Below are 15,556 nucleotides of genomic sequence, written 5' to 3' on the forward strand. Positions count from 1 at the left end.
CATACATTTATATTGCTATATAAACTACCAATGTTAAGCAAACAGACAGGAAATACATTAAGGCCAATTAAGTATTTGTTCTATGTCTTTATAAGGCTAAGTGGTTGCTCACCACCTGTATACAATAGCCTTCCCACTCCTCTCTCTTCCGTTTTCACTGCTTTGTTTTTCTCTATAAAACAGGATTATAATTATTAAAGATAAAGCTTGAAGAATGATTTGCCATAAGAACTAAAAATACAGTAATCAATTAAACAGCACACATATGGTACTTTTATATTTTTCTCATTTCAGAGTCAGAATAATAATGTAACTGTTTTACTTTTTCACAAGAACAAAATTAAAGAAAGAAGAAGTAAAAAGGACTATTTTTCAACACAAACTATCTTCAAACAGTAGTAAAATCTATCTGTGATGGATCCATACTACTATTGTTTAATTGATATTCTTAGACATACTCTTATTTAATTTTATAAACAAATTCAGGTGTTGCTTATTAAACTTTTACATCTTTTTTCCATTTTTAGTTCCCATTCAGTAATTACACATCTTATGTTGTAGTCAATTATATTAGTCCTGAGAAAAGATTCTCAAGTAACAGCATGCCAAGATTTAACTTGGACACTTGGTGAAAACGTAGATCCCAGGTCTCTGCTATCAGAATTGGTATTCCAGGAATGGGACCCAAGAATCTACATATTCAAGTGATTCTGATCTACATAGTCTAGAGATTTTAGAGTACGTGATGGTCATTTGACATATAGTGTAACTATAACAATCTCTTAAGAACTTAATAATTCCTAGAGAAGAGTGGACAGTGAAAGCTATAATATTATATGAATACCTCTGAACAGATGATCTTACACTGAGGGGAATTATTTATTTAATTTGTAAAAAAAGGATATAGCCTGGGACTTTGTAAACACATAAAATGAGCTCAGTTCACAGTTTTGTGCATAAAGCAAATGATATTTCTTTTTTCCCTTGCCTTTTTAATTTAATGTCAGCTCCAGGGTTTCTGTCTCTTCCATTTTACCTTTTAAATTTATTTGACTGTTCTCCATGTAGGCTATTTGGTTAGGGGGATAAAAGCGAGTTTTTGACAAATTAAAATCTACTCTATGAATTTTAATGTACTTAGTAATTATTTTCTATTAGCCTTTTCACTCAAGAGCATTTCACTTGAAAAGAAAATGTGTCTTGCTGGTTAAAAATGAAGGCTTTTTGCTTTAATTTATTTTCCAAATTGTTATCAGCCCTTATGCTGAATAAACTAGAGTTTTGTAATTATTTATTTCTTCTTGTAGAAATCAGAAATGTACATTTCTTGAAAGGGAATTTCCATCATTGAACAAGTATGTGTTATTCCAAATAACTTGCAGCATATTTGTTTACATACATGTTAAATAATATATAACAAATTTAACATAGAGTTTACTTTATTGTACTTTACTCACAGGGTTAATATTGCCATGTTTTTCATATCAATCAGATAATTTTTAAATTTTTACAGCTAATCACTAAATAAGATTTTGGCTAATAATGTAACACTTACCTCATGAATATTTTAATAATATATTAATGCAATTTAACAATTTTAAAATTTTGTCTTCTTTACTTTTCCTACTCATGCTTTGGGAATAAATACTTATGGTCAGAATTTAAAAAGAGGATACTTCAGGTATTGAGTAATTTACCACTATAATGTCAAAAATTGACTATTGTAAAGTACACCAATTACATTTTTCTTATCTTCTAGATTATAAAATAATGACAAACCATGACAAATTAGATTACAGCTGAGGCCTTTAAGCTTTTGATTCACATCAACCAGAAGACCCTAGATGAAGCTCATAAAAGACATACCAATAAATATTCTTTTGATGTGAATAATTGAGTTTGTTCTCATTCCATTCCTAAGTATTAATCTTTGAACCATTACAGAAATAGATTTGACTCATTTTCTTCTCTGTGTATCTTATGTTCTGTGTCCATACTTTGGCTCTCTCTATACTGTCCTCCTGAAATATACTGCCTGGCCTTCTCAGACTACCTGAAATTTTCTATTTCACATATTCAGATGGATTTTCCGTAAGCGTAAGAGAGCTTGTTTGAAAGGTAGAGTGAAAATCTGGACTTTAGAGTCTGAGATCTGGGGTTTGAGTCAGAGCTTTGAGATTTTGAATTCTCTGATTCTTAATTTTCTTGACTAATTTACACACATTACACTCAGGAATGCAAAGAAATGTGTCATCTTTATGTTCCATATGTTCTAGTTGAAGATCGCTAGCATGCAGGAAATTCAAAAATTAAATTTAGCCAAGTCTGGTAACCTCAGTCTGATCCCATAACTTAAAGTTACTTTTAAAGTAACAGCCTCTTTTTTATAATAGACTTTATATTTTAGAACAGTTTTAGATTTAAAAAAAATTGAACAGATAGTACAAAAAGCTCCCATATACCCTGTACCCAGTTTTCCCTATTATTAATATGTCCTATTTGTATAGTGCATTTATAATAATAAAATAATATTGGTATATTATTATTAGCTAGAGTTCTTATTCTATTCAAATTTATTAGTTTTACCTAATGCCTTTTTCTGTTCCAGGATCCCATCTAGGATGCCACATTGTATTTGGCTGTCGTGCCTTCTTAGGTTCCTGCTGGCTATGACAGTTTCCCAGGCTTTTCTAGTTTTTGATACCTGTAACAGTTTTGTGTACTGTTAAGGCATTTGATAGGACACCTGTCTATTGGAATTTGTCTGATGGCATTTTCACAATTAGACTGGGGATGTGAAGTTTGGGAGGAAGAAGGGAGATAAAATGCCATTCTCATCACATCAACATGACTTAGGACTGTGGATGTTGACCTTGATCATCTCGCTAAATTAGTGTTTAAAAGGTTTCTCTGCTCTAAAGTTACTCTATATTTTCCCCTTTCCATTTTGTACTCTTTGCTGAAAGGAGTATCACTAGGCATCTCCTACACTAAAACAGTGAGGATTTATACTCCCCCTCTGTATTCGTTTCCTAGGGCTGCTGTAACAAATTTCCACAAACTTGGTGACTTAAAACAACAGAAATGTATTCTCTCACAATTCTGGAGGCCAGAAGTCTAAAATTAAGGTGGCATTGGGGTCATGCTCCCTTAACAAGCTCCAGGAGAGAGTCCTTTCATGTGTCTTCCAGCTTCTGGTGACTCCAGCTACTTATTCCTTGGCTTCGAAACCGTAACTCTAATCCCTACCACCATCTTCGCAAGGATTCCTCTGTCTACGTCTTCCTTTCTTCTTCTGTTGAATTTGGGCCCACCTGGATAATCCAGGATGATCCCATATTAAGATCCTTAGTAGCATTACATCTGCAAAGACCCTTTTTCAAAATAAAGTCACATCAGCAAGTCTTGGTATATATATCTTTTGGGAAGCCACCGTTTGATTCACTATGCAATCCTTGAGGGAAGGATATCCACATAAATCATTTCAAGGGAGATTTTTTCTCATCTCCCCATTTATTTATTTATTCAATAAATTATTTATATCAGTATGGACTTGTGGATATTTATCTTGTATTTAAAATTATAATCCAATAGTACTTTATTTTCTTGCTCAAGTTGTTCCTGATTTGGTCATTGAGAGCTCCTTCAGCTGGCAATTGTGTTCCTTTGGAATATGTGCATCAATGTCGGGTGGCTTTTATTTTTTTATTTTTGTTAGCACTTTCTTACTTTCTGACAATACAAGAGACTCATCTTGTCTAGCCATTTCTCCAAGGAGCTCTGATTTCTTTGATTGGGGAATGGTATTAGAAACAAAGATCTGGACACCAGATGTGCTTGGTGCTCCTGTGTTGTCATTGCTTCCAGGCCTCTTCAGCTGAGAGAGCAAGGAAGTATATGTGGGTATAATACTCATGTACATACACCTATATATAAATATTTCTGTAAGTTAGCATGTGTGTTCATACTGATATCTCCAATTCTAATCCATTACTACACAGATCATCACACTGTCCTTCTCCTTGCTTATCTCTAAATTCCTATTCCAAAGTGAGGAAGCTGGCTCCTACCATCTGCCATCCATTTATTTAATTGTTCAGATCCAGTCTACATGGGCTTGCATCTTGCTAAGTGAAAGAAGTAATTCTGAAAAACCAGATACTACATGATTCAAAATTATACAGCATTCTTGAAAAGGCAAAACTATGGAGACAGTAAAAACATCCTGGTTACTAGGGGTTTGGTACATGGTGGAAGCTCATCTATGTCTTTTCTTGGCTTTGTAGCTCATTTATTTTTGTCATTCAATAATATTCCATTTTCTAGGTGTTTATAGTTAGTTTATTCATTCATCTATTCAAGAATATCTTGGTTAACTCAAGTTTTGGCAATTATGAATAAAGCTGCTGTAAACATTCATGTGCAGGTTTTTGTGTAGACCCAAACTTTAAAATCAATGGGGTAAATGCTTAGAAGCATATCTGTTAAGTTGTATAGTACAATTGTGTTTAACTTTTTAAAAAATTCTGCCAATCTTCCAAAATGACTGTGACATTTTGCATTCCCACTGGCATTAATGAGAATTCCTGTTGTTCTGCATCCTCACCAGCATTTAGTATTGTCATATTTATGAAGTTTAGCCATTCTAGTACATGTGTGGTAGTATCGTGGCCTGATCATAGTTCACTGTCACATCAAATTCCTGGGCTCAAGCAATCCTTCTGCCTCAGCCTTCTGAATAGCTGGGACTACAGGCACGTACCACCATGCCCAGCTAATTTTTTTTTACTTTCTGTGGAGACTGGGTCTCCCTGTGCTGCTCAGGCTGGTCTCAAACTCCTCCCATCTCAGCCTCCCAAAGTACTAAGATTACAGGCATGAGTCATTGCGTCTGGCCCGTTGTTTTAATTTTTAAATCCCTAATAACATTACATGTTGAGTATATTCTTATGCTTATTTTCCATCCCTATATATTCTTTTGTGAGGCCTCTATTCAGATCTTTTGACCTTTTTAAATTAAGATGTTTATATTTTTATTGTTGAGATTTAAGAATTATTCCCATATTTTGCATGTATATCCTTTATCAAATTTGTGTTTTGCAAATATTTTCTCCAAAACTGTCCCTTGTATTTTAATTCTTTTATAGTGATTTTTGCAGAGTAGAAATTTTTGATTATAATAAAGTCCAACTCTCTTTTTCTTTCATGGATTATGCTCTTAATATTGTATCTGAAAACTTATCTGCAAACCGAAGGTCACATAGATTTTCTTCTACATTTATGCTAGAAGTTTTATAGTTTTACTTCTTACATTTAGGCATCTGATTGATTTTGAGTTAATTTATATAAAGATATGAGATCTATAGTTTATTTTTGTACATGAAAACCAATTGTTCCAATACCATTTGCTGAAAAGCTTGTCCTTTCTCTATTGACTTTCCTTTGCCACTTTGTCAAAGATCAATTGAATATGTCTGTGTGGGTCCATTTCTGGGCTCTTTATTTTGTTCCATTAATCAATGTGTCTCTTCTTTTGCCAATACCATGCTTCTTTGATTACTGCAATTTTACAGAAAGTCTTATAGTTGCTTAGTATCAATACCATAATTTTGTTCTTCTTCCTCAATATTGTATTGGCTCTTTGGGATCTTTTGCCTTTCCATATAAACTTTAGGATAAGTTTGTCAGTATCTACAAAATAGCGTGCTGGGATCTTGATTGGGTTTGCATTGAAACTATAGATCAAGTTGAGAAGAATTCATAACAGCACTGAACCTTCCAATCCACAAACACCACCTTTGGTGGTGTGCTTTCCATTTGATTCTTCATATTTCCAGAGTTCTTTCGCTGATTCCTTCAAATCTGGATCAGCTGTTGCTTCTTACCTTTAGATTTTTGTTTGGATAATGACAAGCCCCGTTTAGTCTCTGAGCCAGTAGGTGGTGTTTGTGGGTGAGATTCGACCACACCCTATATGATGAATCAGTAGATGCAGTAAAAGGGTGTGCAGAATGACCTCCCTGTCAGTAGGTGGCGCTTGCTGGAAGGAGCAGGCTGCAGTGTTGTTTTGGGGTCCTGTAACCAGCTCTCATTCCTCTGCAGAGGCATTCTAGTGCCTCAGGTGGTGGATGGAGCCCTGGGGCTTCCAGGTATGTTCTTATTCTCCACCTCAGTGGGGGCAGGTGGGGGAGTGAGACTGGGAGGAGCTGGGTCTGTTCTCCACTTCTGGGCAAAGCTGCCCGGGAGGGGCTGCAATAGGCCCACTCAGCCAGAAAGTCTGTGTGGGGGTGGCACTGTCTGAGACCTGCAGTCTGGGGCAGGCCTCGCTCCTTTCCATCCTCCCCTATTCTGCAGTTTCTCTGGGCCGCTGCCCCCAGGTAGGACCTCAAGCCAGCAGATCTCCCCTGCTGAACCTCCCCAGGAGGTTCCCTGCCCAGGACAGTCTGAGCTGGGAGCGTGGCCCTCCCATGGGAGGAGGGTTGCTCCTCAAGCACACTGATCTGCCCCTGAAGGCACACACAGCTCAGTAAGTTCATTCACAAATAATGAATGTGCCCCCGGGCAATGTGATCAAGACCTGGATGTACGAAATCTGGTCTGTAGGCCTGTACCCCAGGCCCAGAGATCAATCCCTGATCCTGTCAGGGAGAAGACTGCTGGTCTCAAGTCACCCGCAAGGTGCCCAAGCTGGCTCAGTGTCTCTCCACCTTGGGATTTGCCCCGCTCTCCTGGAGTCACCAGGCAAGCAGCACCTGGCGGGCAGATGGGTAGGGAGCTCACAGTCTGAGTACCCTTCAGTCTGCGGAAGGGCCCCAAAAGGGAAGGTCCCATTCCCTGCAGATGCCTCCAGGTGGTGGCTAAATTGTCTCTCTCGGCAGCCATAGGTAGGGAAGCGGGAGGGGAGAATGAAGCAATATGGTGCCTGCTAATCAGTTCAGGTCTGCAGGCCGGGAGGTGCCCTGTCCGCAAGAGGCTCACTGCTCACTGGTGGCAGCTGTCTCTGGGCTGGTGCTAGCAGATCTCTCCAGCCACTCAGGAGCCCCCCAGCAGTCTGAGATGCAAGGGAAGGGAAATTTAACCCCTCCACCTGCCCTTGTCGCTGGTCTCCAAGCCTCTCGGGGGGCCTTTCTCCTTCCAGTTCTCCTCCCCAACTTCTTCCTGCGGAGTCTCCTGTAGTTTCAGGTACCTTCCTTCCGACCCTCATCCGATCTATGTTTGTCTGCCTGTTTATTTTTTTCTCTTTCTTCTAAAATCTGTCTTTCTTGCAGAGACACTCTGGCTGGCGGTTTTTCTCATCCACCATCTTCCTTTCTCCCATATTTTGATAGATTTTTAACTAAACATTTCATTTTTTGTTTCTATTGTGACTGATTTTGTGTTTTTCATTTTAAATTCGAATTGTTCACTGATGATCTATAGGAAAGCAATTGGCTGTGTATGGTAATTTTGTATGGTAAGTATGATGTAATTATAGGATTTTTGTAGAAACTTTTCTGTCAAATTGTGCAAATTCCTGTTGGTTTGTTGAGATTTTTTTTTTTTCATGAATGGGTACTTGATTTTGTCAAATGCTTTGTCTGTATTAATTGACATGACTGTATGCGTTTTTTCCTTTAGCCAGTTGATGTGGTAGATTACATTAATTAATTTTTAAACTAGCATTGTATACCTGGAATAAATCCCACTGATAACTATGTATAGTTCTTTTTATATACTGTTGGATTAAATTTTCTATCATTTTGTTAAGGAACTCTGCATCTATGTTCTTCAGAGATACTGGTCTAGTCTTCCTTTCTTATACTGTATTTATCTGATTTTGGTATTAGGATAAGGCTGGACTCTTGAAATGAGTTAAGTTTTCCCCCTGCTTTTACTTTCTTGAAGATTTATAGAGAATGGGAATTCTTTCTTTTTCAAATATTGGTAGAATTTATCAGGAAAACTATCTGGGGCCTATTCCTTTCTTCTTTAGAAGGTTATAAATAATTGATTCAATTTTAGGTAATAGAAATTGCAGTTAAAAGGCCTTTAATGTGAGGTTTTATGTTAATCTGGCTAGGAGTTGGGCTGAGCGTATTCATTTCTAGAGCTGTAGGGACTAGAGGCTTAAAATTTCCCTATTGTTCCTATTTTCTTCTCGCATGTAATCTTTGGGTTTCCCTAAGAACTTCCTTAGATAAAGTCTGTGCTTCAACTCTCCAGTGTTATTATACTGAAGCCCTGTTGATATGGTAAAGTTATGGAGGGAAAACATCCTATAATCTTATAATTAAATCTAATTTTTTTAGTGAGCCTGAATCCCTGGTTTTCACAAGTGCTTCTTAGAATTTCTTTCTTCCCCTCCTGCTTGGGTGAGCCAAGAATCAGGTGGTTAGAGTTATTTAATCACCCTTCTGCTGCCTAGGTAAGATAAGGCTCTGATACGGTCTTTTTCCCTGGAAAGTAGGTCTTTATTATGGAGAATTTACTGAGAATATTTCAAAATGGCCACTTTTCCCTCTCCCTACCAGGTACATGAGGTGATTTTTCCTAACTGTTCACTGTAAAAATCTGGTCCAGTCCCTCACTTAAAGTTCATGAAAGTGTGGGTGTCCCCAGACTGTGGCCCCTAGGACTTTCTCCCTTTTAAGCTAACCCACACTCAGCTTCCAGCAATTTGTTATAAAAATTTGCCATTTCAGTATGCCATTCAGTCTCATGACTCCAGCAGCTTCTGCTCCAGATGGGCAGATCTTGACTCTGTTTCTCTGTATTCACCTTTCTCTCCACATTTCAGGATGGTAATATGCCCTGTGATGTTGGTCTTCTCATGGATCAAAGAAAAGTAATTGATTTTTAGTTTGTTCAACTTTATAGTTGTTGTAGGATGGAAGTATGATTTCTCAACTCTTTACATGTCAGCGCAAAGTCTGAAATCCAGTAACGTCCTCTTTTAAATAACTATTCCCATCACAGATTTCTTTTCTCCTTCTCCTGTCTAAGATGACATCTGAGCGTCTGGGAGAAAGCTTATGTGATCTTATAGAGAAGTGGTAGAAGGAATCCCTTCCATATGCTCCCAGGTCCCTGTTCTGCTCTGTGTCTCATTGTGTCTTCCCAGAGGTGTTGCTCGCATCCCTGGTTACCACTTGCTCAGCACGTGTCAGCAGCTGAGTCGATGCTGTCTCCCTCCTGTCTCTGATAGTCCCTTCTGCTTACCTAGTCGCGCTTTGACCTTGCTGAAACTGCAGACCCACACAGGTATGGCAGTGCAGCCCATTTAATCCGCGTCTGATCATCTGAGCATCCTTTATGTAGCTCGTCACCAGGGCAGGGACCATTCTGAAAGACAGCTTTCTCTCAGAGTCCCAAATAGTCAATGGGGCAAAGGTCTCTCTGCTTGTGATTCTGCTGTGAACATACATTTCCCTTTGGAAGTTTAGCTCAAAGGAAGGGAGACCAAGAGAACCTTTTGTCTGCCTCTAAACTTTAGCTTCATCTCAGGAACCCTACAGGGCCAAGAAGGAAGGACCCCCTCCTTGCTCATCCTTGTTTCCATGGGTCCACCAGGCACCATGGACTCTTCTTTCTCAGTGGGTCATTCACCCCCTCATTTCTCAGATAATATGATGGAAAACATATGTAGACGCATGACTAAATGAAGGGAATAAAATGCATTAGTTTAATATTCTCAATGGAGTCTCATCTTTATAGCTATAAAAATATTTAACTTAAGGGCTCTTTTAAAGATTGGTGTAAAGTCTATGTAAACTATTTGGAAAACTATATTCACTATGCAAATGTAAATTATTATTTAACACTGCTAATCACTGTCATATAAACTAATACTAATACTATAATTCAGAGGAGTATATAATATAGGTTTGAATGGTAAGTTTTTAGCAAGGAAGAAACTATCATCTTGATCTATAGAGATTCTTAAACTGGCTAATTTAATAATGAAGGAAAAAAGACAGTAGTAATTATTAGGAAATTATTTCAATAATATTTTAGCTTATTACTCACTATAAAGTTTTCCCTTAAAACATGAAAATCTGTGGGTTTTTTTATTTTTCCTTTGTAGAAGTATGCACTAGGTATCTTTGGAGGCATCTCAAAATACTCCTAGGAGGAGAGAGAGTAAAGATCCCAAAGAGGAAACTCATAGCAATCCAGCCATGAGTTGTTTAATTATTTCAAAAGTAATCAAAGGAACAGTATGTTGTTTGGGAATGTTGTGAATCGTCCATCTGGCTTAGCTAGACTGCAGAACGAGACTTATTTTAACACAAACACACAGAACAACATATTCCTCAGAACCAAAGCTATAGTGGACATTTCAGCAAAAATTTACTATGTGTCCTCATAGACAAGGCCTTGGGATAGGGTGTAGAGATTAAAAATTAATTTACAATGGTTCCTGTACTCAATATCTTTTAGTTTAGATGAGAAGATGGCATCTAAATAGAAATTGCAAAATAGTGTGGTAGCTACTACGATATAGGTAGCTATAGAAGCATAGAGAATCAAAACTTGGGTCAAATTGGGGGTTGAAAGGTGGCTTTAGGAAGAAGCCATGCTGAATCTGTGTCTGGATATTGAGCTGGACTTATCCGGGCAAAGAAAGAGTAATAAATATTCCAAGCAGAGAGAGAGAGAGAGCAGAAAGATATCCGAGAGTGTGGCATAGACAGGAAATTTTAAGCAATTCATTGTTGCTAAAGCACACAGTGTAAGTAGGGCATTGTGGCAGGGTGGAGGCTGGAGAGGGACAAAGGGGCAGGTCACGGAGGGCCTCCCGTGCCACACAAGGAGTTTGGGCTTTTTCCCATAGGCGACAGTGAGCCATGGAGGGATTTTTCACAGGTCTGAGATATGGTTAGATTTGCATTTTGGATAAACCACCCTAATGTTACTGCAGAGAACAAGCAGAGCAAGGAAAGCTAGACAACAAACAGGGGAGCTTGTGAGGAGACTGTGACACTCGCTCAGGGACGAGATGAGGAGAATACGATCTACAAGAGCAGGTTTGATTGAGGATGGATTGGGGAGATGTTTAAGAGCTAAAATAAACAGGATTAGGAAACCCACTTACAGTGTATGTGTGTAAATGACAGGGAGGGATAAAATTAGAATAAACCTCAGTTTTCAATACTGAATGCATAACAGCACCAATATCAAAGTGAATACGCAAAAAAAAAAAAAAAAGTATTGCCATTAGGGAAATTGTGTAAAACTCAATTTGTGATATATTGACTTTGCTATGCCTGTGAGACATCAAAATTATAATTGTAGTAGGCAACTGAATAAATGATTCTGAAGCTTTGGGAAAAGATGTGAGCCGAAGATAAAAATTAGAGTGTTAACAGCTTATAAATGATTGTTCAAACCATTGGAATTAACGTGTTTAAGTATAGTGTGTAGACAGAAGGAACCAATGGCCTGAGGACAGAATTCTGGGAATCCCCTCTATAACGGGACAAGATGCACAAGCATGTCCAATTGTAACTAAGAAATAATACTCGGAGTAAGAAAAGGAACAAGAGGAAATGTCATAGAAGGCAAGTGTCAGCGGTGTCATGTGCAACTAAAAGTGCTTGTAAAATTCAGGACCTAAGATATCCTGTGTATTTAAAATCATGGGCATCAGAACTTTCAAAGCATTTTGTGTTGCTTAAAAAATATGTTCCATGACGGAGTAGAAAAACCAAGTTCTGCAATAATTCATGTTCTTTGAAGGACCAGAGAACTCCATGCAAGCAGTCGGGGAGTGTATTAAAAGTGTGAAATTGAACCCAGTAAATATGAACAAAACTTCTCAGAAAATTAAGAAAGGAGGAAAGGCAAAAGCAATAGAGAAAGGCTGATGCAAAGTAGAAGGTTTTGGGTTTTTTTTTTTTCTATTTTTCGTTGTTTTAATTTTAGAATAAAAGAGATTTTAGCATGTTTATGTACTGAATTTTCTTCAACCAGGAGAGAGGGATGTTGAAGATACAGGAAAATGAAGAGTATTGGAAGAACAAAGAGTTGGAGGAAGTGGTGTAAAAATGCATTGAGAACATTGGACTCTGAAGGAACTAGATGAGAGGGAAAGAAGTTGGGATGTCTGCAAATATGGACACAATGCCAGGCTAGAGTTAAATCGGTAAATTCACCTCTGGTGAGAAAAACATGATCTGGTGAGGGCATTGGCAATTGAATGTCTATGTAAATTTTTCATAAATCTTGCTAGGTACAGATTGCCTATTAAACCATTTAATTAGAAGTGCCACTGAATCAATGCCTCAGAGCTCTGAGGCTTTGTGTTCTCAAAGATACCCAGAATTAAAGCCTTTTATCTGAACTGTCAGGCAGAAATATAAAAACAAGCAGTCACAATATTGACTTTTCTTCTGATTAACAGGCCATACCATTTTAGAGGGAGGAAGAAAAATTGAATTATGTTGGTGAGCTCTTTGTCCATCGCTCCTGGATTGTATTGTGCCATCTGTTTATCCTCCTGGTTCTCCTACAAGTGACAGTGTGGTCAGTGAGAAGACAGTGTGCTTTGGAGCCATAGAGACTGGGTTGCTTCTTACCCTTTCCAATTAGTAGTTGAATGTCCTTTTACAAATTGTTTACATGAGCTCAGATTGTCTGAGCCTCAATCCCCTCACTTACAAAGTATAGTTCACAAACCTGAAGTATAGGTTTGGTGCAAGACACAAGTGAGATAACTCTGAAGCTGGCCTTGGAACTAGGTAGGGCTGTAAGTCTCAGTTCCTTTCCTAGGCTGTGAACTCCTAAAAGGCAGGAAGCATCAGAGTCCCTGGATTCCTGGCTCTTAGCACAGTCTTGTATGTGCACATGTATGTGCACACATACAAACACACATATCACGCTTCGTAAATGTTGGTTGATGGGTTAAATGAAGAAATAAATGAACTAAGAAAGTTCTACAACACTTAGTATTTTATAATCAAGAGGAAAATTTTAATGAGAACAGAATTCACTGATTTGTTTGGAAAGACTTTCAGCAGTGGCTTTTCAGGATCCTGACCTCCCCCCATGCCTGGTACTGATGCTTACATGACCTTTATACTAAGGGTACCTTTGATACCTACTGAAAAATAATTCTATCCTTTTTGTTTCTTTTATAATTATGATATAGTCTCTGGTAGAGTAGCTAATGAACAGTATAATGTCAAGAAGAAAAGCAAAACAGGTAGTCTGTGGGTGTATCTCTGAATAACAGAATTGACTATACATGTGCCTATGTCTTTTACTGCATAATTTTTGTCATTATGGGTTTTCCTTCTTAGCCTAACAGTTAGGCCCAAAAGCATAGTATATATAAAGATGATACACAGTTCTCTGCTGTGTTTTCAAAGTTTTCCAAACACTGGAAGGGCTTTCAAAGGAAGTTTTCCATAGTAACATAAAGCAATAACCGTTGCAAAGAAAAAACATATTGTAAGTATCAGCCCATATTTCCATGGTCATAGCTGATTTACTTATTTATTTATTCTTTAGGTACAGAAAAGTTGTGTAATAGCATGGTCAGTCTCTGAGTAGTGGGCCCTGTTTTCCATGTACAGAATGAAGCTGAGTGCGAGAGGCCGTTGCATTTGCTTATAGTGGCTGTGCCTGGATCCACTTCCCTATGTCTGTACACACAAAGGAAAATACAATGAAAATAGAAGGCTGTGCTCTGACACCCTTCTCCTGCTCCCATCAAAGGAAGCTGGGTGGATGTGCCACCCACATCTATTTTTTCCTCAGTCTTTACTCAGTCTGTAGCCTCAGTTTGCAATTAATTAGCCTGTTCATGAAATGCAAATCATAACTGATATTCTGTGTGCAACCTAGAAGCTGGTGGAAGGGAGGTGTCGGTCTTTGAACTTTGCTCAGGAAGTTTCCATCCTTTCAGGTTTGGTTGGAGCATCTGAGAAACACTGCTCTAATGGCCAGAAGTGAGGAGCTGAAAACCTGTTTCTCCTACCTATTAGGGGATTAGTAGTAGGTTATTTAGGCTTCCTCCCATCTCTCTGTCTATGGTGTATGGTGTCCAAGGGAGTGTTACCACATAGCCTTATTTTTTTTTTTCAATTGTTAAAAGAAAGTTTATTGGCAATTATGCATTTCTTTTTTTTTTTTATTTCAGCTCATCATGGGGGTACATAAGTTCAGGTTATATACATTGTCCATGTCCCGCCCATCACCCTGAGTCAGAGCCTCAAGCGTGTCCATGTAGTCATACCTCCATCCCCCCCCCACCTCCCCGAGTCAGCACCTTCAATCATGACCATTCCCCAGAGGGTGTGCAACGCACTCATCATGTAGGCATACATCCATCTCCTCCCCCCACCCCCCATCCCCGTCTGATATCCAATTGGTATCCTTCCCCGATGTGCATTTAGGTGATGATCAGGGAAACCAGTTTTCTGGTGAGTACATGTGATGCTTGGTTTTCCATTCTTTGGATACTTCACTTAATATAATGGATTCCAGCTCTCTCCAGGAGAACCAAAGAGATGTCATATCATCGTTATTTCTTATAGCTGAGTAGTACTCCATGGTATACATATACCACAGTTTACTAATCCATTCGTGGATTGATGGGCACTTGGGTTGTTTCCACATCTTTGCGATTGTGAATTGTGCTGCTATAAACATTCGGGTACAGGTGTCTTTGTTAAAGAATGACTTTTGTTCTTCTGGGCATATGCCCAATAATGGGATTGCTGGATCAAATGGTAGGTCTACTTGAATTTGTTTAAGATATCTCCATATTGCTTTCCATAGGGGTTGCACTAGTTTGCATTCCCACCAGCAGTGTATGAGTGTTCCTGTCTCTCTGCATCCACGCCAACATGTGTTGTTTTGGGATTTTTTGATAAAGGCCATTCTCACCGGAGTTAAGTGGTATCTCATTGTGGTTTTGATTTGCATTTCCCTGATGATTAGGGATGTTGAGCATTTTTTCATACGTTTTTTTAGCCATTCTCATATCTTCTTTTGAAGAATATCTATTCATGTCATTTGCCCATTTTTTGATAGGATTGTTTGATTTTTTCTTGCTGATTTTCCTGAGTTCTAAATAGATTCTTGTTATCAGTCTTTTATCTGATGTGTAGTATGCGAAAATTTTTTCCCATTCTGTAGGCTGTCTGTTTATTTTCGTGACTGTTTCTTTGGCTGTGCAGAAGCACATAGCCTTATTTTAAGAAATTTTATTTCCTAGTTATTATGACTCTGTTCTATACAAACAGTTAGTTGCAACAATCACTGTTTGAGTAGTTGTGATTTTGTTGGAAAATTTCTTTGAATGGATTTAAAAATGGATTAATACTGTGTCAGAAAAGGGTAACAAAATATAATTGGTTTGTTTGGTTTTACTTTCTGTAGTTTAATTAACCAGTACAGTATGAAACTGAGATATTCTTCTTTTTGGTATTTAGAGAACAAAATAACCTCTGCATATAAGGGAACTATTTGTTTTAAGATAGCCTACTATTTTATCAGTCATTAGCTTTTTCTACTCATGATACAAAAAGCTTAAAATTATCTTTTGAATGTATTTTTTCAAAACATTTTT

This window comes from Lemur catta, chromosome 16 (assembly GCF_020740605.2).
Source record: "Lemur catta isolate mLemCat1 chromosome 16, mLemCat1.pri, whole genome shotgun sequence".
NCBI lineage: Eukaryota > Metazoa > Chordata > Mammalia > Primates > Lemuridae > Lemur > Lemur catta.